Below are 22854 nucleotides of genomic sequence, written 5' to 3'. Positions count from 1 at the left end.
GTTTAAAACTTCTCCAACTGAAGCCTCTGGGGAGTTTTCAGAGCAAGATGCAAAAGGGCAGAGCAAAGCAAGAACTGCAGGCTACAACACAAGTGAGAAATACTCAAATCCCCAACACATCTATAAAGCGAAAAAGTCTTAATACTTGAGAGAATTACCATGTACAAAGAGGTTTTTTATGTTTTTTTTTGCGATTTCCCTCCTTTTCCGCTGCCCTCACTGTACGTTATAAATTATTTTGCCCCTTATTAGTGGTAGCTACATAGCAACACAGTACACAGCCCCCAGATCACACCTCACTGCTGAGGCACACACACACACACACACACACTCAAAGGGCGGAGTTGAAATTGCTGACCACTGCAGAGGTAAAGTGAGGGTTTGCTGGGATTTCAAAGGGGGCTGCCAGGGTGGTGTTGGCAGGGGTTCTGTGATCAGTTGGCAGACCGGGGCTCTGGCTCAGCCCCACAGACGGGTAATAGAGGTGGGTGGCTGTTGGGCTGATCCCAGGCCAGCCAGTTGGTTCCCCGAGGAGGTTCTACCCCGGGTGTGAGGAGCTTTGATCCACTCCGCGCTCATGGCTGGAATTTCCATACACACCAGTAGCATTGCCGGAAATTCATTGGTGGGTGGGCAGAGATTTGGGTGGGGGGGATGGCTAACTTCCTGTGAAGAGAAAATTGTTCTGTTTTCTAGCTAATCTCATACTATTCTACACATTTTGCCATGAGGCTGAGAGAAAATGTTTCATTTTTAAAGCTAATTAAAGCTAAAATATAGGTGTGTGACTGTGATAAAGCCACTGGATTATGAGCTGTCTTGTATGCTAAATCAACAAATGATGCAGGCAGTGGCATGGTGCATATAGCCATAGAAGCACAGTGGCATTTGCCTTAATGCAGTCATATTCATGGTGTCACGTCTACTCCCGTTCCCCTGCTCCGGCACTCGATGTCACCGGTCTTCTAACCACCGGTCCTTGCAACCCATCTTTATGCACACCTGGCAACCATCATTACGCACACCTGCGTCTCATCATCAGTCACACCTGGACTTCATTACTCCCTTGATTACCTACCCTTTACATAGCACTCTTTTGTTATCAGTCATCAGGTAGTATTGTTTATGTTTCTATGTCAGATGCTTCTCTTGTTTTGTATCGCGCCATGTTCGTTATTATTAAACTCACTAACTGCACCTGCTTCCGGACTCCCTGCGTCTACGTTACAGAATACTACCTCAACAAATGGAAGTAGCAGCTAACCAAGACATCTCCCAGGTCGGCGAACAGGGACACCTACTTCATCAACACCATGACCAGCTGGCTCATTTAAGGACGGCTATGGATGAGGTCCTCCTCATTATTCAACGAGTTGACATTACACAAGGTGCGTCATCTCCAAACAGCGGAGGATTCTCTACCACAAGTCGACCCAGCGAGCCAGTTCCCCAGCCCATCCAGCAGTCCGTCCTGGTCAGCGATGCCCGATTGTCCCACCCGGACAAATATGACGGGACTCCATTGAAATGCTGTGGCTTCCTACTCCAGTGCTCCCTCTATTTCGCTCATCAGATGGGAGCCCCCACCACCGAGAGGTCCAAGGTTGCCACAGTTATTTCTCTGCTGACTGGATGGGTGTTGGAGTGGGCCACGGCTGTTTGGGAGAGAGGAGAGGAAGAGCTGGATTCCTATGAGGGGTTCATGGCTCTGTTCAGGGGGTCTTCGACCATCCACCAGATGGCAGAGAGGGGTGTGAGCACCTACTCCAACTACAACAGGATGGCCAGACCACGGCGGAGTACGCACTCACCTTTCGGACAGTGGCAGCATCCAGCGGATGGAATGAGCGAAGAGGTCTAGACTGAGTTGGCGTGCTGATACGACAACCTTTCCTTGGATGCCCTCATCGCGATGGCCATCCGTCTGGATAACCTTCTTCGGGAGCGCTGGTACCCCCATCGCCTCTCTCCCTCCTCCATTGATCATTCTGAGTCAGAGCCTGAACCCATTGAGGTGGGGGCCTCACGTCTCTCCGCGGCTGAGAGACGCTGTCGTAGACAGCTGGGGCTCTGTACTTATTGCGGACGAGGGGCACCAGCTTCAGCGGTGTCCGGTACGTTCTAACCAGGGGTCCACGGGAGCAGAGGGATCATCCGTCTCTTGGGTTAGGCGTGAGTATTCCATTATCATCACTTTCCGCCAAATCTTTCCTAGTGATGATTTCACTGGCTGGCTGTCCTTCATGTTTTGTTTCTACAGCTCTAGTGGACTCCGGTGCCATGGATCATTTTCTTTACCAGGCCCTCGCCTCCTCCCTTAACATCATCTCATACCCGCTCTCCTCTCCTTGTCTGGTTCAAGCATGGGATAGTTAACCACTGGGATCCAGGACAATCACACACATCACAGCACCACTCACCGTGGAGTCCATACATCAAGAAAGCCTTCCCTTCCTCATAATCAGTGCACCCGTACACAAGATCATCCTCTGCCTCCCATGGCTTCAACGTCATAACCCCACCATCTCATCGTCGAGGATGACAATCACGGACTGGGCACCCGAATGCCGGAAGACCTGCTTTCCCTTCCCCTGTGGTTCCACGTCGGTTGAGAGTCCTGTGGTTGCCCTTCAGCCCAACATCCCGGAGGTATACTAAGATCTTCGGGAGGTTTTTTCAAAGACCCCGCCACCTGTCTCCCTCATCGCCCCTGGGACTGTGCCATCGACCTGCTTGCAGGCTCTGCACGGCCGCATCTACCCTCTGTCAGTGGCCGAAACCAAGGCTATGGAGGAGTACATCCAGGAGGCTCTCCAGCAGGGTTTCATTCGCATGCCCACCTCCCCTGCGTCGGCAGGGTTCTTCTTCGTGGCTAAGAAGGATGGAGGATTGCGCCCGTGCATCGATTACAGAAATCTGAATTCCATCACCACGAAGTACCGCCTACTGAAGGGTCGTTTCAGCTCTGCCCCGTTGCTTCAACATCCAGATCCTTCGTGGTGGAGGTGGACACTTCAGAAGTAGGTGTGGGGGCTGTCCTGCCCCAACGTCAAGGTAATCCACAGAAATTGTATCCATGTGTATATTACTCAAAAAAGCCATCTCCTGCAGAGAGGAACTATGATATTGGCTATTGGGAGCTCCTGGCGGTGAAGTTGTCATTAGAGGAGTGGAGACACTGGCTGGAGGGCGCCCAGGACCCATTTCTCATCCTCACCGACCATCGGAACCTGGAGTACATACGGACAGCGAGGCGACTGAACCTGCGCCAAGCCAGGTGGGCCCTTTTCTTCACCAGATTCGATTTCACGCTGGCATAACGCCCAGGTAAAAAAAAAACATCAAAGCCGATGCCCTGTCCCGTCTCTATGATTCAGGAGCGGTTCCTGTCTTGAGTGCACCCATAATCCCGCCCTCTCGAGTCGTAGCCCCCGTGCTCTGGGACCTGGAGAAGGAATCCGCACCTGCCACCTGTCCTCCTGAGTGCACCTACGTTCCCACGGGGATAAGGGATCATCTATTGACCTGGGCACACACAGCTGTCGTCGCTGGACATCCAGATATCACCCGCACTATTCAGTCCATCTCTGGAAAGTACTGGTGGCCCACCTTGGTGCAGGACGTCACTCGTTATGTCAACTCCTGTTCCATAATTGCCCGATCCAAATCCCCCCCAGAACGTTCCAACAGGGAAACTCCTTCCTCTTCCCGTGCCTCAGCGTCCCTGGTCTCATCTGTCCATTGACTTTGTCACTGATCTCCCCTCTTCTGATGGTTTTACCACCATTCTGGTGATAGTGGACAGATTGTCTAAATCATGCCGTTACATCCCTCTCTCTGGTCTCACTATTCCAACAGGACTTCTGACACGATAGCCTTCCAGAGGATATAGTCTCCGATCGACTCCCAATTCACATCACGTGTATGGAAGGCTTTCATGGAGAAGCTGGGTTCACAGTCAGCCTCACTTCCGGGTACCGGCCTCAGTCTTAAGGGCAGGTGGAGAGGATGAACCAGGAACTGGGGAGGTTGCTGAGGAGCCACTGCCAGGACCGGCAGGGGGAGTGGGCCCCATTCCTTCCTTGGGCTGAATACACCCAGAATTAATTGCGACACTCTTCGACCAGGCTGACACCCTTCCAGTGTGTTCTGGGTTATCAGCCAGCCCTGGCTCCGTGGACTTCGAGCCAGACCGAAGCTCCTGCGGTGGATGAATGGTTCAGGTGCGCAGAAGAGGTCTGGAACAATGCCCACGTGAGACTCCAGCGTGCCGCCCGCAGTCAGAAAGAGCAGGCGGATCGCCACTGCAGTGAGGCTCCCGTGTTCCATCCTGTTGATTGCGTCTGGCTCTCCACCAGGAACCTCCCGCTCCGCCTGCTCTGTAAGAAACTGAGTCCCCAGGTTGTGGGGCCATTCAAGGTCCTCCAGAGGGTCAACAAGGTAATTTACAGATTACAACTCCCCACTAACTACCGGATCTCACCATCTTTTCAAGTTTTCCTCCTCAGGCCGGTGGTTCCTGGTCCCCTGGCTGATGCAGTCCCCCACGACACCCCTCCTCCTCCCTTGAACATAGAGGGGAGCCCCGTCTATGCCGTCAGATAACTCCTGGACTCCCAACGTCGTGGGGGTCGGCTCCAGTACCTGGTGGACAGGGAGGGGTACAGTCCAGAGGAGTGGTGTTGGGTTCCGGTGGACGACATTCTAGATCCCAACATAATCCGAGATTTCCACCTTCGTCGTCTGGACCAGCACGCTCCTCGCTCTCGGGGCCATCCTCCTGGCCGGTGTCGTCCTGCGGCTGGAGCCACGCATTGGGGAGGGTACTGTCACGTCCACTCGCGCTCCGGCACTCGATGTCACCGGTCTACTAACCAATGGTCCTGGCATCCCATCTTTACGCACACCTGGCAACATCATTACGCACACCTGCGTCTCATGTCACACCTGGACTTCATTACTCCCTTGATTACTTACCCTTTATATAGCACTCTTTTGTTATCAAAATGTTATGTTTCTATGTCAGATGCTTCTCTTGTTTTGTTCGTTATTATTAAACTCACTAACTGCACCTGCTTCCTGACTCCCTGCGTCTATGTTACACATGGCTTATTGGGGGTGTGGATTTTAGTTAGTTATTTTTGAGCCACCCATCCCGAGAGTGAATTTCATTCCAGTTTTTACTTGGCTCATTGCGCTCTAGCGACTCTTTGTTGGCGGGCCGGGAGCCTGTAGGCTGACTTCGGTCGTCAGTTGAACGCTCTTTGGCGGGTCATGTTTCAGAGGGCACATGACTCGACCTTCGCCTCTCCCGAGCCCGTTGGGGAGTTGCAGCGATGAGACAAGATCGTAATCACGAAATTGGGGAGAAAAAAGGGGGTAAAAATGACAACAACTAAAAAGAGGATAGTCTAAGTTTGGAACAAAAGTTGTCTATCAACTGTACAAATGTAGCGCAACAGAACCAGTTACAACTGAAATCATCAATGATTTCGAGAAAAAGCCATTCATTGTTTTACACAGCAGCCACATATCATCAGGTACGCACTTAACTTTTTTTGATTTGGAAACATTTTATAATTTATTATATTTCATTCCATGATATTGTTGTTACAAAATAGATGTGTTGACTGTGATTAGGGCATGGGAATATAAGAGCATCCGCTAGGCTAAATTAACAAACCAGGCACGCATAGCTCACCACATGATCATCAAACCAAAGACTGGCCAAACTCTTGTTTCTAAAAGTGAATTCAAAGGCACTGTAGAATGACTGTATAGCCTCAATTTCATTTTACACAGCCTAAATGCTAAACTTATAGGCATGTTGTTGAAGTGCTGTTTTTGATGTGTTGTTGAAATGCTGAGCACTCCTGCCAGCCTATAGCTTGTCACAAATGCTTCACAACTGATTTCTTAAATGGCAGGCTATAGTTTTGAAATATAATAATTCATTTTCGTTCCTTCTTAGGCTACCTGTCTTGCTCCTGACTGATTTAGAGTTAATATGTTGTTTATTAATAGCCTTTTAAAATGTCGAACATCAGTTGATAGTGACAGAATCATTACTTCCCAAGCAAAGTACATTTTTGTCTCCTCGTCCTCAGCTATAGAAGGTTGTAGCGCAGCCTCTGAATATCATAGAGACAAACCAAATATATCCCATATGTATCGGAGACATGTCTTTACACGTTGCATTTATATTTATGTTCAGTATATATAGGTCAGCCTTTCTGAAACTTTTTTTGTGCCAGGGACACCCCAGAGGTGTTTTCAACAGCCAGTCTGTTGCGATATTTTCGAATTTGTTGCAGCAAGAGAGGAGAAGCTGGTCTCACATAAGTAGGTAGAAGGAAAGGGGATTAAGGCCTTCACTGCCATCTTGCAGAGTTGCGGGTATTCTCCGCTGCTGAACAGCTAGAATGTGGACATGCGCTTCTCACTAAAACGAGCGTGCAGGCCTTGGTCACAGGACAGCTCCAATAGTTTATCATCAAGAACCGGTGACAAGCTGTGAGTCTCTTCAGTGGTGGTGAACGGATTCCGCATCCACTGCTCTCCCGGGCATGGATCAGATTGTGAGGGGAAGTAATCCTCCAATTTGAGCAGAGTTTTGCTCAGATGTAACCCCATCAATTTACGCATGTGATCCATGTCTGCATCCCCAACGTCAGCCAAAGTTGAGAATAGGGGTAACATATCGAAAATGCATCTATCCACTCGGTCTCTCCAGACTCCTATCTTTTTCTTGAAATCGACCATTTTATTTACTTGGAAAATGTCACTTGCTTGTCCCTGCATGCACTGGTGGAAGAAGTACCCAATTGTCATACTTGAGTAAAAGTAAAGATACCTTAATACAAAATTACTCAAGTAAAAGTTAGTCACCCAGTAAAATACTACTTGAGTAAAAGTCTAAAAGTATTTGGTTTTAAATATACTTAAGTATCAAAAGTACATGTAATTGCTCAAATATACCTAAGTATCAAAATTAAAAGTATAAATAATTTCAAATTCCTTATATAAAGCAAACAAGATGGCATTATTTTCTTGTTTTTTAAATTTACGGATAGCCAGGGGCATTCTCCAACACTCAGACATCATTTACAAACGAAGCATGTGTTTAGTGAGTCCGCCAGATCAGAGGCAGTAGGGATGACCAGGGATGTTCTCTTGATAAGTGTGTGAATTAGGCAATTTTTTTGTCATGCTAAGTATTCAAAATGTAACGACTACTTTTGGGTGTCAGGGAAAATGTATGGAGTAAAAAGTACATCATTTTCTCTAGGAATGTAGTGAAGTAAAAGTAAAAGTTGTCAAAAATATAAATAGTAAAGTACAGACACCCCAAAAAACTACTTAAGTAGTACTTTCAAGTATTTTTACTCAAGTACTTTACACCACTGCATGCATGCACGCACGCACGCACACACACACACACACACACACACACACACACACACACACACACACACACACACACACACACACACACACACACACACACACACACACACACACACACACGCACAAATACTCTACATGCTCTCTCTCCCTCTATCTCTTTCACACACACACACACACACGTTTTGTTCTTCTATTCACGTGGGGACCTAAAATTGATTTCCATTCAAAATCCTATTAACCCTAACCCTAACCTTAACCTGTAACCCAAACCCTAAACCTAACTGCTTACCCTAACCCTAATTCTACCCCTATCCCTAATTGTAACTCTAACACCGGAGCTTAAAATAGCCTTTGTCCTCATGGGGATGTGGGAAATGTCCCCACGACCGCAGATTTTCCTTGTTTTACTCTCCTTGTGGGGACTTTTGGGGATTTTAGGTCCCCACAAGGATAGAATAACCAACCGACACACTGCCCATTCATGCACCCACAATGTCCACTATATTAACATTTCAAATCAGATCCTTCAAAAAGCCTGGAGGTATCTCCAAGCCCCAACATGTGGTTACGGCGCCCCCAAAGGGCTCAGTCTGTCTCTCCACCCATCAGCATGCTAGGAGGGTCCTCTCTTTCCCCTCTCCTACCTCTCCTCCTGGTTGCCTCGCTCAGCCCACTCTGCTTCCATTCCGATTGCCCCAAGCCTCTTGGCCCGCACTCAAATCACACACACACACACACACACACACACACACACACACACACACACACACACACACACACACACACACACACACACACACACACACACACACACACACACACACACACACACACAAAAGTAAGTTATACAAACTTTAATACTGCACCTCACCCCCCTGAACCACCCATACACCCACTCCAATCCATGCCAGCCCTGGCAACCTGCATTCCTCCATTCGCCTAAACACCCCTTCTTCCCCACACACACGCACGCCCAAGCACACATGCACGCACACACACACACACACACACACACACCAAACTCACGGCCTTGAGGTGTTAAAGAGATACTGCAAGATTCGGGCAATTAAGCCATTTTTCTACTTACCCAGAGTCCGATGAACTAGTGGATACCATTTTTATGTTAGAGGAAGTTAGAGAGAGTTTCGCGAGCCAATGCTAACTAGCGTTAGCGCAATGACTAGAAGTCTATAAGTACTGTACCTGTAGACTTCCAGTCATTACTCTTACGCTAGTTAGCATTGGCTCGCGAAACTCTCTCTAACTTCCTTCATACTGCACTCAGAGACAAAAATGGTATCCATGAGTTCATCTGACTCTGGGTAAGTACAACAACATTTACAGAATCTTGCAGTATCCCCAAGCTGGGACGGATTAATGCAAGGGCTTATCGGGGCTGAAGCCCCGCAAATATATATATATATATTTTTATGTACAGTATTAAGGAAATATATACTGTATCTATTATATATACAGTATCTATTATATACAGTATGTAGTATATATTTTATATATTTTTACTGCAACCGCCAACCACAGGAAGAATCAGGAGCCCGCTCTCTGCTGCCTGCTGCAGAGAGTGTGTTTGAATTCAAGACCAGATTGATCTCAGTTTGTCAGTGTCAGAGTAGCCACTCATTTGTGTGGTATAAAACAAAAAAAAGACATAGATTTGGATGAAATGTGTTTTTAAAAGGCAGATTTTTTCAGACCCCGGGGCCTATGATTTCTTAATCCAGCCTTGTCCCCAAGACTTCAAGACTTCTCATAACATTAGCACCCACTTTGCTGCTGTTTCTATGTAGTCACTAACTAATAACACTTGAAACAACTGACCAATAATAGCTCATTACAGTGGTTAAGCATTATCACACGGCTCACAAACTATGTAGCACAACAATTGACAATCTTTTGAGGTGTGTGCTGCTGCACATTGGTAGTGGGATGGGAGAGGTGGGTCCCCCTTTAAAATGCACTTGTGAAACATAAATCCAGTCCATTATTGTATATATTTGTAGTAATTTGTAGATGCAATGCAAATTCCTATACAATCAGTCAATAAAGTATCTACTCGTCATAGAATAATGTAAAACATTTTCAAAGTGTCTTGTTGTCTTCTCATACAAACTAGTAGTTGTGAGTACAGTGAGTGTTACCGGTCACAGGTTGTTTCTTTTGCTTTTTCAATCCAACAGGTATTTTTTTGGGAAAGTGGGAGTTGGCTGCAGTGGTTCCAAGCCAGTGGAGGTTGAAGCATGGCAGCCTTCCAAGCTCCGGGAGATCGAGCCTCAGCCGGTCTTCTGTAGGGCGAGGGGAGGGTGGTTGGGGGGCAGACCCAGAACAAAGAGAACATGTGCCACCCCTACTCACACACACACACACACACACACACACACAAATGAATGCACACGTACGCGCGCACACACAGGCACTGATAAGGGCAGGCCTCTAATCATCACACATTCACATCCCTCTCGCTATCGGGCAGATGTGTAACCCCAAACACACAGACGTAGACAAACGCAGGGCAAACGTTCCCAGAACATTTCCTGCTTATGTGTCGTTAGCTCCTTTTCATCCCCATAAGCAATACTGTTTTTACATTTTAGTCATTTTAGCAGACGCTCTTATCCAGAGCGACTTACAGCTAGTGAGTGCATAAATTTTTCATACTGAAAAAGCGTTTTTACGACTGTTACGGCTGTTCAAATCACCCTCCTCTCTGATGAGAATATCAGCTTGTTGACTATTTGGGTTTGTGTGATGTGATGAGATTCTACCTGGCTGTCTAATGTAGTTTTTTGCAATTTCTCAATGTACCGATGAGTAGATAAGCAGTATTTTGGTCTGTTTCTGTGATCCAACCCCCCATAGCAGATATCCAAACATGTGTTAGCACGGCTTAAAAGCATGCCTGCCACATTTTCGATGACAGACCAGGATACACGTGCACATGTGCTCGGCTTGAGTCACTTAAACCTCATTCTCATTCCAGTATTAATATTGACGCCAAGATATTGATTTGGACATCTTTAGTGTTCAGCTGTCTCTTTTCTTGTGTCCTTTCCATCTGAACTGTCGGTGCGTCTGTCTCTATACAGTAGACATCTCAATCAGTGGAGGCTGGTGAGGGGAGGACGGCTCATAGTAATGGTTGGAATGTTGTGGATGGAATGGAATGAAACACGTTTCCCTGTGTTTCATTCCATCCACTCCATTCCAGCCGTTACAATGAGCCGTCCTCCCCTCACCAGCCTCCACTGATCTCAATCTTACTATCACCCCCTTTTATTATTCAAATAAAGCAATAGGGAAAAAAGCCACACTCCTGTGCCTCCGTGGGGCAATTTCCGCCCACAGGTGCATGGCCTTCTGATTTCGTACTCTCCCTACATGATGTCTGTATGTGCAAATATGTATAATTGTTCTGGTACTGTGTATAAGCGTGGAAATAAAATCACATGAAGCAGTACGGGACTACAAACAAACTTGAATCATCACCACCATATGACATCTGTATGACGAATGCTTTGTGATACAAAAGATCTTGAACATTAACAACATGGGGTCCCTTTCTTGTCCGTACAACTTTAAACACATGAAAATGTTCACAAAGACACAGTGTGTCTAAAACAAAGGTAACCAGCAGTACGTTGTCAACTTTTACAAGAATAGATTGGATTTCGTGAAATATTGGCATGTCACAATGAACTTTAACACAAACAACCAAATCTGAACGGTATACATTCCCTTGATATTTGTCCCATTTTACACTCAAAACCTTAGTGGAAGGAGTGCGTTTGCTATTTTATGAGCGCCTTTCATTACATTCAAGGACACAATTTTCCCTGGACCAATATCCAATCTATCTAGGTCAAATGTTTGCCAGTTGTATGCCATGTCACTTTGGTGTTTCTTGGCCAATGTTTTAGTTATGTTTTTAAAGCTTTTCACTTGTTTAACCCCAAAACATGTTTTGCTTGGTAGCGCATACACCAGCTATGGAGAATTGGCCCGATTTTCGGAATACATCTCGGATAATACACCATAAAATGATGCTTGGGTAACAACCTCTTTCCAGGAAACAAATGCTTAAACATTCCGTGATGTTCTGCAATTGAGTGCTTCAAATATACTGTAATACCATCTGATAACACTGGTGAAAATACAATGTTGACTTTTGGAAGCAACAAAAGCAACAAATCCCAGTGATCATTTGGACACACCAAGTCACCAAAGATAAGTGGTAGAGTAATAGCGTAGTGGACGCCAAGACTGAATGGTATTTATGCCCAAATCATTGGAAAACCTCGAGTAACTATTGCTCTTGTTCTAAAAATAAAATGAAATTACTAGATTGGCAATAATACATGAATGCAAAACATTCATCTTAATGCATTTAAAACTTGATGATTTATCTATGATCCTCTGTCATATTTGCAACCTATATCTTGATCATATCACGTCTGGTGCGGTCAGTCAAGCTTTTTGTCCGAGCATACTTGTTCATGAGGCTTTGCTCAAGAGAATGTCCCCAATCATCTAACAAAAAGCAGAACAGGCACAGACCCTAGTACACCAGGGTTCTTTCAGAATATTGTTTATCAATTCCTCGCTTTCCTTTCCTCACCTCCTTCCTTCCTACAGGGATAATATAACCAAATTGCATATCTGTGTCTTTAAATTGGATTATTAGTCATACACTAAACCCCATTTAGCATGCATTAAATGTCAGGCACAAATAATCTGTTAAGAAATCATTAACCTACAATTCTATATGGGATGTTGAGATAAGACATACAATTAATGGGGCCTGATGTGATCTGTGACATGCCACAGAATGTGTGACATGTGACTCCATCCCTCCAAACCTTAGACCCCTGGCAAACTCTGCCCTCCCAAAAGCATGTTTGGCATTTAAATGTCTCAGCGGTGCCATCCCTGCAAACACCAGATCTCCGTCTGGATCCGGGTGCCAGAACTGGGCCAGCAGGATTAGATCCCGCCTGCCGGACGGATGTGGGCCATATCATTTGTTAGCTGGGATTGTATGAATGAATACATTGATTACATCTCTGTACTGTAGAGAAATAACTCACCATCAGAACTCGTTTCATTGGGTAAACACATTTTTAGCACACCGAGGTCTAATTTCTGAAGAAGATACTCGAACACTTCAACTACACTACCAGTCAAATGTTTGGACACACCTACTCATTCAAGGGTTTTTCTTTATTTTTTACTATTTTCTACATTGTAGAATAATAGTGAAGACATCAAAATTATGAAATAACACATATGGAATCATGTAGTAACCAAAAAAGTGTTAAACAATTCTTCAAATAGCCACCCTTTGCCTTGATGACAGCTTTGTACACTCTTGGCATTAAAGCTGCTCTTTCCGAGTAAAATAATAATAAGTCTGCTGCAGTGGCGATCAGTGCCAATTTTTTTTAATGAGCATGGCCTTATTTCTATTACAGCATATTGGATGACTGTCATTCATATTCCATTCACCCAGCGACGATACTCTTATTTTCCATATACCCATCATGGCCTATGAATGAACACAGGTCGAGAGACAAATTTGATGTGACAGGCAGTGACACATGGACAGACAGTGACATTCAATACCGCCTGCATCTAGCTGATATTGGTCATTAGTAATCATTAGTCCAATAGTCGCAAACGCAAGTTTCAATTGGACAAATTGAGGTATGTTTATCGCCGTTTTGTTCCGTTTGCTTCAGGTTTAAGAAACGTTTTTCAACAGAATGTGCCCATGCACATTGACTCGGTACCGGTACCCCCTGTATATAGCCTCGCTATTGTTATTTTACTGCTGCTCTTTAATTCTTTGTTACTTTTATTTCTTATAATTGTTTTATTTAAATGTTTTTTGGTATTTTTTGTGGGGGTATTGTGAGAGTGTGATTTGAAGGAGTCAGGCACAGGAGGGTAAATCACAGAATACAGAGTTTATTCCGTAGTACACAGTTACGCTGGATAGCGTCAACAGTCCAGTGCGCAAAACAGGCGCACTGGAACAAATACAGGCACATGGGGAAAATATACCCTGGCAATACAAAGTACAGGTAGCTCCACCGAGCTACACTCATCTCACATGAAACAATCACCCACAAGGACAAGGGGGCAGAGGGAACACGTATACATGTACTAATGAGGGGAATATGAACCAGGTGTGTGTAATTGACAAGACAAGACAAACGGAATGATGAGATATGGAGCGGCAGTGGCTAGAAGGCCGGTGACGACGAACGCCGAAGCCTACCCGAACAAGGAGGGGAGGCAGCTTCGGAGGAAGTCGTGACAGGTATTCTTTCTTAAAATTGCATTGTTGGTTAAGGGCTTGTAGGTAAGAATTTCACTGTAAGGTCTACACCTGTTGTATTCGGCGCATGTGACAACTACAGTTGGGAAAAAAAGTATTTAATCAGCCACCAATTGTGCAAGTTCTCCCACTTAAAAAGATGAGAGAGGCCTGTAATTTTCATCATAGGTACACGTCAACTATGACAGACAAAATGAGAAAAAAAATCTAGAAAATCACATTGTAGGATTTTTAATGAATTTATTTGCAAATTATGGTGGAAAAGTATTTGGTCAATAACAAAAGTTTCTCAATACTTTGTTATATATGCTTTGTTGGCAATGACACAGGTCAAACGTTCTCTGTAAGTCTTCACAAGGTTTTCACACACTGTTGCTGGTATTTTGGCCCATTCCTCCATGCAGATCTCCTCTAGAGCGGTGATGTTTTGGGGCTGTCGCTGGGCAACACGGACTTTCAACTCCCTCCAAAGATTTTCTGTGGGGTTGAGATCTGGAGACTGGCAGGCCACTCCAGGACCTTGAAATGCTTCTTACGAAGTCACACCTTCGTTGCCCGGGCGGTGTGTTTGGGATCATTGACATGCTGAAAGACCCAGCCACGTTTCATCTTCAATGCCCTTGCTGATGGAAGGAGGTTTTCACTCAAAATCTCACGATACATGGCCCCATTCATTCTTTCCTTTACACGGATCAGTCGTCCTGGTCCCTTTGCAGAAAAACAGCCCCAAAGCATGATGTTTCCACCCCCATGCTTCACAGTAGGTATGGTGTTCTTTGGATGAAACTCAGCATTCTTTGTCCTCCAAACACGACGAGTTGAGTTTTTACCAAAAAGTTCTATTTTGGTTTCATCTGACCATATGACATTCTCCCAATCCTCTTCTGGATCATCCAAATGCACTCTAGCAAACTTCAGACGGGCCTGGACATGTACTGGCTTAAGCAGGGGGACACGTCTGGCACTGCAGGATTTGAGTCCCTGGCGGCGTAGTGTGTTACTGATGGTAGGCTTTGTTACTTTGGTCCCAGCTCTCTGCAGGTCATTCACTAGGTCCCCCCGTGTGGTTCTGGGATATTTGCTCACCGCTCTTGTGATCATTTTGACCCCATGGGGTGAGATCTTGCGTGGAGCTCCAGATCGAGGAGATTATCAGTGGTCTTGGATGTCTTCCATTTCCTAATAATTGCTCCCACAGTTGATTTCTTCAAACCAAGCTGCTTACCTATTGCAGATTCAATCTTCCCAGCCTGGTGCAGGTCTACAATTTTGTTTCTGGTGTCCTTTGACAGCTCTTTGGTCTTGGCCATAGTGGAGTTTGGAGTGTGACTGTTTGAGGTTGTGGACAGGTGTCTTTTATACTGATAACAAGTTCAAACAGGTGCCATTAATACAGGTAACGAGTGGAGGACAGAGGAGCCTCTTAAAGAAGAAGTTACAGGTCTGTGAGAGCCAGAAATCTTGCTTGTTTGTATGTGACCAAATACTTATTTTCCACCATAATTTGCAAATAAATTCATTAAAAATCCTACAATGTGATTTTCTGGATTTTTTTTCTCAATTTCTCTGTCATAGTTGACGTGTACCTATGATGACAATTACAGGCCTCTCTCATCTTTTTAAGTGGGAGAACTTGCACAATTGGTGGCTGACTAAATACTTTTTTTCCCCACTGTACATAGCCTTGTCCTACCAACATATTTTTCTGCATAACATCCGTTTCTCTTCCCAACAGCAGAAATATGACAAACATAAGAATAATTGTATGAAAAATTGCCATGAAATTCCTAATTCAGCCTACATAGATAATGCACATTACATACAAAACAAACACACAATCTGAGAGAGAGAGAGAGAGCGAGAGCGAGCGAGAGAGACCTCCATCACGTCATTGCCATTGTTATCAACATTCCACAGACGCAGCAGTCATATTGATGTCCAAAAGTAGAACGGGGACTAATGACTTTGAACGGGGTCTAATGACTGTTTCACCCAGGGACGTAGTCGAGTCACTAAACCTCGAGTCCGAATCGAGTCCCATGTCCCCTGTGCTCGAGTCTGAGTCACCAATGGTCAAGTCACGAGTTGAGTCACAAGTCCCTATGGCTGAAGTCCGAGTCCCAGTGCTCGAGTCCTGGTCCAAATGCTCAAGTCTGAGTCACTGGTTCCACATTAACTCAAAATAAGGTTATATACCGAGTCAGCTATAAACTGCCTTCAGAAAGTATTCATATCCCTTGACTTATTCCAGATTTTGTTGTGTTACAGCCTGAATTCAAAATGGATTCAATATTTTGTTTCTGACCCGTCTACACACAAATGACAAAGTGAAAACGTGTTGAGGAATTTTTAGCAAATGTATTGAAAATGAAGTACAGAAATATCTCATAAGTATACCCCTGAGTGAATACTTTGTAGAAGCACCTTTGGCAGCGATTGCAGCTGTGAGTCTTTCTGGATAAGTCTCTAAAGAGCTTTCCACACCTGGATTGTGCAACATTTGCCCATTATTCTTTTCAAAATTCTTCAAGCTCTTCCAAATTGGTTGTTGGTCATTGCTAGACAACCATTTTCAGGTCTTGCAATAGATTTTCAAGTAGATTTAAGTAAAAACTGTAACTAGGTCACTCAGGAACATTCCCTGTCTTCTTGGTAATCAACTGAATCAGCTTTTCCTCTAGGATTTTGCCTGTGCTTAGCTCCATTCCGTTTATTTTTTATCCTGAAAAACTCACCCGTCCTTAACGGTCACAAGCATACCCACAATATGATGCAGCCACCACTATGCTTGAAAATATGGAGAGTGGTACTCAGTAATGTATTGGACTTGCCCGATGTTACATTCCCCAGCAAGAACCATGTTTTTTTTCTCTCGCTCAAACAGAAAGGAGAACTAACAAAGAGTCACTGACAACAACCAAAATGAAACAGGTGGGGTTTTAGGAGAGGTTCGGAAAAACAGTCATGGGGTTGTCCACTGAAAGTTGACTAGCAAAACAACTGGGACTCACTAAATCTGCCCAAGAAGAAGCAAAAAAAAGAAAAACCCACACCAAACTTAATGACAGGAAGCAAACCAAAAAGTGGAGCAAAACAAAAAACGGGGAAGATCAGGTAAAGGATTGTTTGTCTGGAAATCAAAATAGGGATAGAGCCAACAAAATGTGTTAACCCTCTCAAGACAACTGGAGCACTGCGCCAGCCACTCCTACATTTACATTTTAGTCATTTAGCAGACGCTCTTATCCAGAGCGACTTACAGTTAGTGAGTGCATACATTTTTCATACTGGCCCCCCATGGGAAACGAACCCACAACCCTGGCGTTGCAAGCGCCATGCTCTACCAACTGAGCAACACAGGTGAAACACCTTCCCACTAACGAGATGGCAACCAGCACAGGTGTAACCCATACTGACTAATGAGGTGACACCAATTGGTGCACCCTATGTGCTATTCTGCTAAAGTCCAACCTCAAAACATAAATGGAAAAACCAAAATATGTAACACCTTCACCCTTAAGACAACAAATATATCATATATTTTTGTTGGACAAGTTTGCTCACCACCAACAGAAAACAACTTTCATTTCACCACATAATCAACTTAAATGCGTCGCTACTAAAATGTCTCTCCTTCTCCAATGTAAACATGGCGTCTACTGGCTGTGAACAATTAAATGAAAGACAAAACACTTTTTTATTTTTGTAATGTATTTTTACAATGTAAATTCAGAAGTTTTGAGAAACGGGGTAAAATAATGTACGTTTCTAATACTCTCATCCCCTTGGAACGAGCGCAAAGAAAACAAAACTAATCTCCAAAACGTGCAGTCAAATTCAAACTCAAATACATTGTGAGCTAGGGCTACACACTGGCTAAACACCAAACACAAAACTTAATGACTGCCCACCCTTGAAAGACAATCAGCAACCAAGTTGTCCTTACCACGGAGCTTATCTTTTGCAGGAAAACGAGAGGGTTATGATCGGTATAGACCACCAGAGGTGTGGAGACCGATACATAAACCTCGAAGTGCTGAAGAGCCAGTACCAAAGCGAGTGTCTCCTTCTCTATGGTCGAGTAGTGTTTTTGATTTGACGTTGTTATCGTCTTTCTGTAGGAGCACAGCCCCTGCGCCTACGTCGCTGGCATCGGTGTACAGAGCAAACGGACAACGGAAATCTGGAGCAGCTAGCACCGGTGCAGAGACCAAAAGGGTCTTTGTCTTCTCAAAAGCCTCCTGACAGTCGGGGCTCCAACGGAAAACGACTTTCGGACTAGTAAAACCTGTAAGTGGCGCAACAACCTGGGCAAAGTTCTTGCAAAAAGCCCAGTAGTAGCCAGCCATTACAAAGAATCGGTGCAGTTCCTGGCGAGAAGCTCGCACTGGAAAGTTATTGATGGCCTCCACTTTTGCCACGACTGGTTGGACTTTCCCTTGCCCCACCACCTTCCCGAGATATTTGACTGTTGCTCAGGAAATCTCGCTCTTTGACAGGTTAACTGTAATGTGGGCAGCTGCGAAATGCCCGAACAGACTCCTAATATCCTGAAGGTGTTGGAGCCAGGTCGTGCTAAATACGACCACATCATCTAAATATGCCTCAGCAACACGGTCCACACAATCATCGACCCTGGGCAAATGGTACGAGTCCGACTTAGTAACGGCATTGAGTTTCCGAAAATCGGAACAAAGCCACAGAGACCCATTCGCCTTACGTATTAATATACAGGGCGAACTCCACGGACTGTTGCCATGCTGTGCAATGCCGTGCTCAAGCATGAACTCCACCTCACTGCGGAGCTTCTCTCTCTTTTCAGGATTCACTCGATAGACATGTTGTTTGATTGGGGCAGAGTCCACAACATCAGTGTCATGCTCTAGTACATTTGTCTGAGTTGGCACATCTGAGAATAAACCCAGATATTCTAAAAGCAGTGCAACCATGTCAAATTCTTCCTCCGGAGACAAGTATGCCAAAAAGACATCAAGGTTTTCTAGAATCTCTGAGTTACTCAACCGTCCAACAGGCACAGGGTGTACTGTGCTTTCCTTGTGCTTTTGAGGAAGACTATAGTCAATGGTGACACCAATTTTTTCACTATAGGGTAAGGGCCTGAAAAGCGTGCTTGCAACGGTGACCCCAGAACGGGCAACAAAACCAGGACTGGGTCACCCACATCGAAAGTGCGGTTTTGGGCCTTTCGATCGTACCAAACTTTAATTTACGTTTGCACCTTCTCCAGATTCTCACTGGCAAACTCACATGCGCAGTGCAATCTGTATCGAAAAGCGCTAACGTGCTCCAACAGATTTGTTTTTGTGTTTAAGGTGTTGCCCTGCAACAACCTCTCTCTCAGCAAGCTCAAATGACCTCTGACATGATGTCCAAACACTAGCTCATTCGGACTAAAACTGAGAGATTCCTGAACAACCTACAAACAGCACAAGAGGGACCCCTTCATCCCAGTCTCTCAAACTAAAAGCAGTAAGCTCTCAACATAGACTTCAAAGTCTTATGAAGTCTCTCCAGAGCACCTTGTGACTCTGGGTAGTAGGCACTAGAGGGGCAATGGGTTACACCCAACTGTTGTAGCACTTGCTGGAAGACCTTTGACATTAAATTCTAACCTTGATCCGATTGCAGTACCTGCGGTAGTCCAAACGTTGAAAATAATTTCACCAGGGCCTTAACAATACTGGGAGCCGTGATCTTCCTGAGTAGAAACGAGTGGCAGCACACATGATGGTTAAGAGAAACTGGTTACCACTATTTGCTTTGGGCAAAGGACCAAAGCAATCCACCAGAAACCTGCTGAAAGGTTTGTCAAAATCAGGAATAGGCTGCAAAGGTGCAACCAGCACAGATTGGTTCGGTTTACCCGTCCACTGGCAAACGAGACAGGATTTACAATAAGACACAACATCCTGTTTCAGACCAGGCCAGAAGAAGTTACGCAAGATACGGTCATATTTATTTTTGACCCGAAGATGGCCTGCCATACTAACCATCGTGAGTCAACCTTGTCAAAGCGTAACTGGAACGACAATTTGAGATACACTGGGCCATTCGTCTTGCCCAGAAGTGGTGCGAGAACGTCATTTCCTCATTAGAACTCCATCTCTGTCAAATTAACCCACACGAACTTCATCAAACTCCTCCTCTGGACATCTCTCAGCAAAAAGATAGGCGAGGGAAACATCTTTACTCTGTTCCGCAATCAGCTGCTTCCTAGACATCGAAGTGTCAACTGTAGGGACCCTTTCTTCCTTCAGCGGTCCTACAAACTCACTCACCTTTGGGGTTTTCAAAGGAGAGGTCAACTCAGGAGGGTTAGCTAAATCAGGATCACCCATCAACAGCTCAGACAGATTGACCATGGTGAGATCGCTGACATCCTCCTCAACACTAGACTTGCTCCCGGAGACTTTCTTAGATATAGCACCTTGTAACGGCACACACTGGGAACACACTAGGGTTCTGATTACCCATCAGGTTCCTCTACTCTGGGTTCCTTACAAACGACAGGATTTGGCACGACCTTCCCTCCAGCCAAATCATTTCCCAAAATGAATGAGACCCCCTTCACCGTTAGGCCTCACTCCAATGACGGAACCAGAAATAAGATCAGACTCGAATTCTACATTATACAAAGGAACTTCCATGCAACCCATCTCCACGCCTTGTACTAACACACTGTAACCAGTTGCTGAAGTGTCAGACAAAGGCAAAACACCCTCCAGAATGAAGGATTGGGCCGCTCCAGTGTCTCGCAGTATCTTCTCCTGCTGCTTAACAGCATCGTCACTCTGCAGAGACACAAACCCGTCTGAAACAAAGGGTTCATACACATCTGATCCAAAATCTTGTTTAGGGGACTTAATGGGCTGTAGTGCTCCCACAAGAATAAATGGCTCTTTCTCGCTCTCATTTTTCTGTTTCAATTTAGGTCACTGAGAGACAATGTGTCCTTTCTCACGGCAGTAATGACAAACTGGCGGATACAAGAAAACAGTTTTCTGCCGATCTTTAGGCACTGTAGAAATGGACTGAAACCTCTCAGTAGGTGACTTCTCTAGATTGCTTTATACGTAGGGATTCTGGATGCTTTGTTTATGAAGGTAGTTTTAGGTGTCAACACAAACTCATCTGCAAGAACTGCAGCTTTCTGAAGAGTGAGATCCTTCTGCTCATAAATGTAGGTAGCAACCTTTTCGTGAAGGCAATTCTTGAACTGCTTGAGAAGTATGAGTGTCTTTAAATTCTCAAGGTCCTTGACCTCTTGAGAACATTTACATTTACATTTACGTCATTTAGCAGACGCTCTTATCCAGAGCGACTTACAAATTGGTGCATTCACCTTATAGCCAGTGGGATAACCACTTTACAGATTTTTTTTTTTGGGGGGGGTGGGGTGGGGTAAGGGGGGGTAGAAGGATTACTTATCCTATCCCAGGTGTTCCTTAAAGAGGTGGGGTTTCAAATGTCTCCGGAAGGTGGTGAGTGACTCCGCTGTCCTGGCGTCGTGAGGGAGCTTGTTCCACCATTGGGGTGCCAGAGCAGCGAACAGTTTTGACTGGGCTGAGCGGGAACTATGCTTCAGCAGAGGTAGGGGAGCCAGCAGGCCAGAGGTGGATGAACGCAATGCCCTCGTTTGGGTGTAGGGACTGATCAGAGCCTGAAGGTACGGAGGTGCCGTTCCCCTCACAGCTCCGTAGGCAAGCACCATGGTCTTGTAGCAGATGCGAGCTTCAACTGGAAGCCAGTGTAGTGTGCGGAGGAGTGGGGTGACGTGAGAGAACTTGGGAAGGTTGAACACCAGACGGGCTGCGGCATTCTGGATGAGTTGTAGGGGTTTAATGGCACAGGCAGGGAGCCCAGCCAACAGCGAGTTGCAGTAATCCAGACGGGAGATGACAAGTGCCTGGATTAGGACCTGTGCCGCTTCCTGTGTAAGGCAGGGTCGTACTCTCCGAATGTTGTAGAGCATGAACCTACAGGATCGGGTCACCGCCTTGATGTTAGCGGAGAATGACAGGGTGTTGTCCAGGGTCACGCCAAGGCTCTTCGCACTCTGGGAGGAGGACACAACGGAGTTGTCAACCGTGATGGCGAGATCATGGAACGGGCAGTCCTTCCCCGGGAGGAAGAGCAGCTCCGTCTTGCCAAGGTTCAGCTTGAGGTGGTGATCCGGCATCCATACTGATATGTCTGCCAGACATGCAGAGATGCGATTCGCCACCTGGTTATCAGAAGGGGGAAAGGAGAAGATTAGTTGTGTGTCGTCTGCGTAGCAATGATAGGAGAGGCCATGTGAGGATATGACAGAGCCAAGTGACTTGGTGTATAGCGAGAATAGGAGAGGGCCTAGAACTGAGCCCTGGGGGAAACCAGTGGTGAGAGCACGTGGTGCGGAGACAGCTTCTCGCCACGCCACTTGGTAGGAGCGACCGGTCAGGTAGGACGCAATCCAAGAGTGAGCCGCGCCGGAGATGCCCCGGAGAACCACACCACCAATCAAAAAGACATGCGTGCTAAAGTCCAACCTCAAAACATAAATGGAAAAATCTAAAACCTGTAACAGCCAAACATAACACTTTGTATTCAGGACAAAAAGTAAATCGCTTTCCACATTTTTAGTGCCTTGTTGCAAACAGCATGTTTTGGAATACTTTTATTCTGCACAGGCTTCCTTCTTTTCACTCTGTCAATTTAGGTTAATGTTGTGGAGTAACTACAATGTTGTTGATCCATCCTCAGTTTTATACTATCACAGCCATTTAACTCTGTAATTGTTTTAATGTCACCTTTGGCCTCATGGTGAAATCCCTGAGAGGTTTCCTTCCTCTCCAGCAACTGAGTTAGGAAGGACGCCTGTATCTTTGTAGTGACTAGACCATCCAAAGTGTAATGAATAACTTCACCATGCTCTAAGGGATATTCAATGTCTGCTTTTTTATTTTATTTTTTACCTGTCTACCAATAGGTGCCCTTCTTTGGGAGGCATTGGAAAACCTCCCTGGTCTTTGTGGTTGAATCTGTGTTTGAAATTCACTGTTCGAATATGGGACCTTACAGATAATTGTATGTGT

This window comes from Coregonus lavaretus (assembly GCF_964263955.1).
Source record: "Coregonus lavaretus genome assembly, chromosome: 12".
Taxonomy (NCBI): Eukaryota; Metazoa; Chordata; class Actinopteri; order Salmoniformes; family Salmonidae; genus Coregonus; species Coregonus lavaretus.
Note: the sequence above shows the minus strand (reverse complement) of the source record.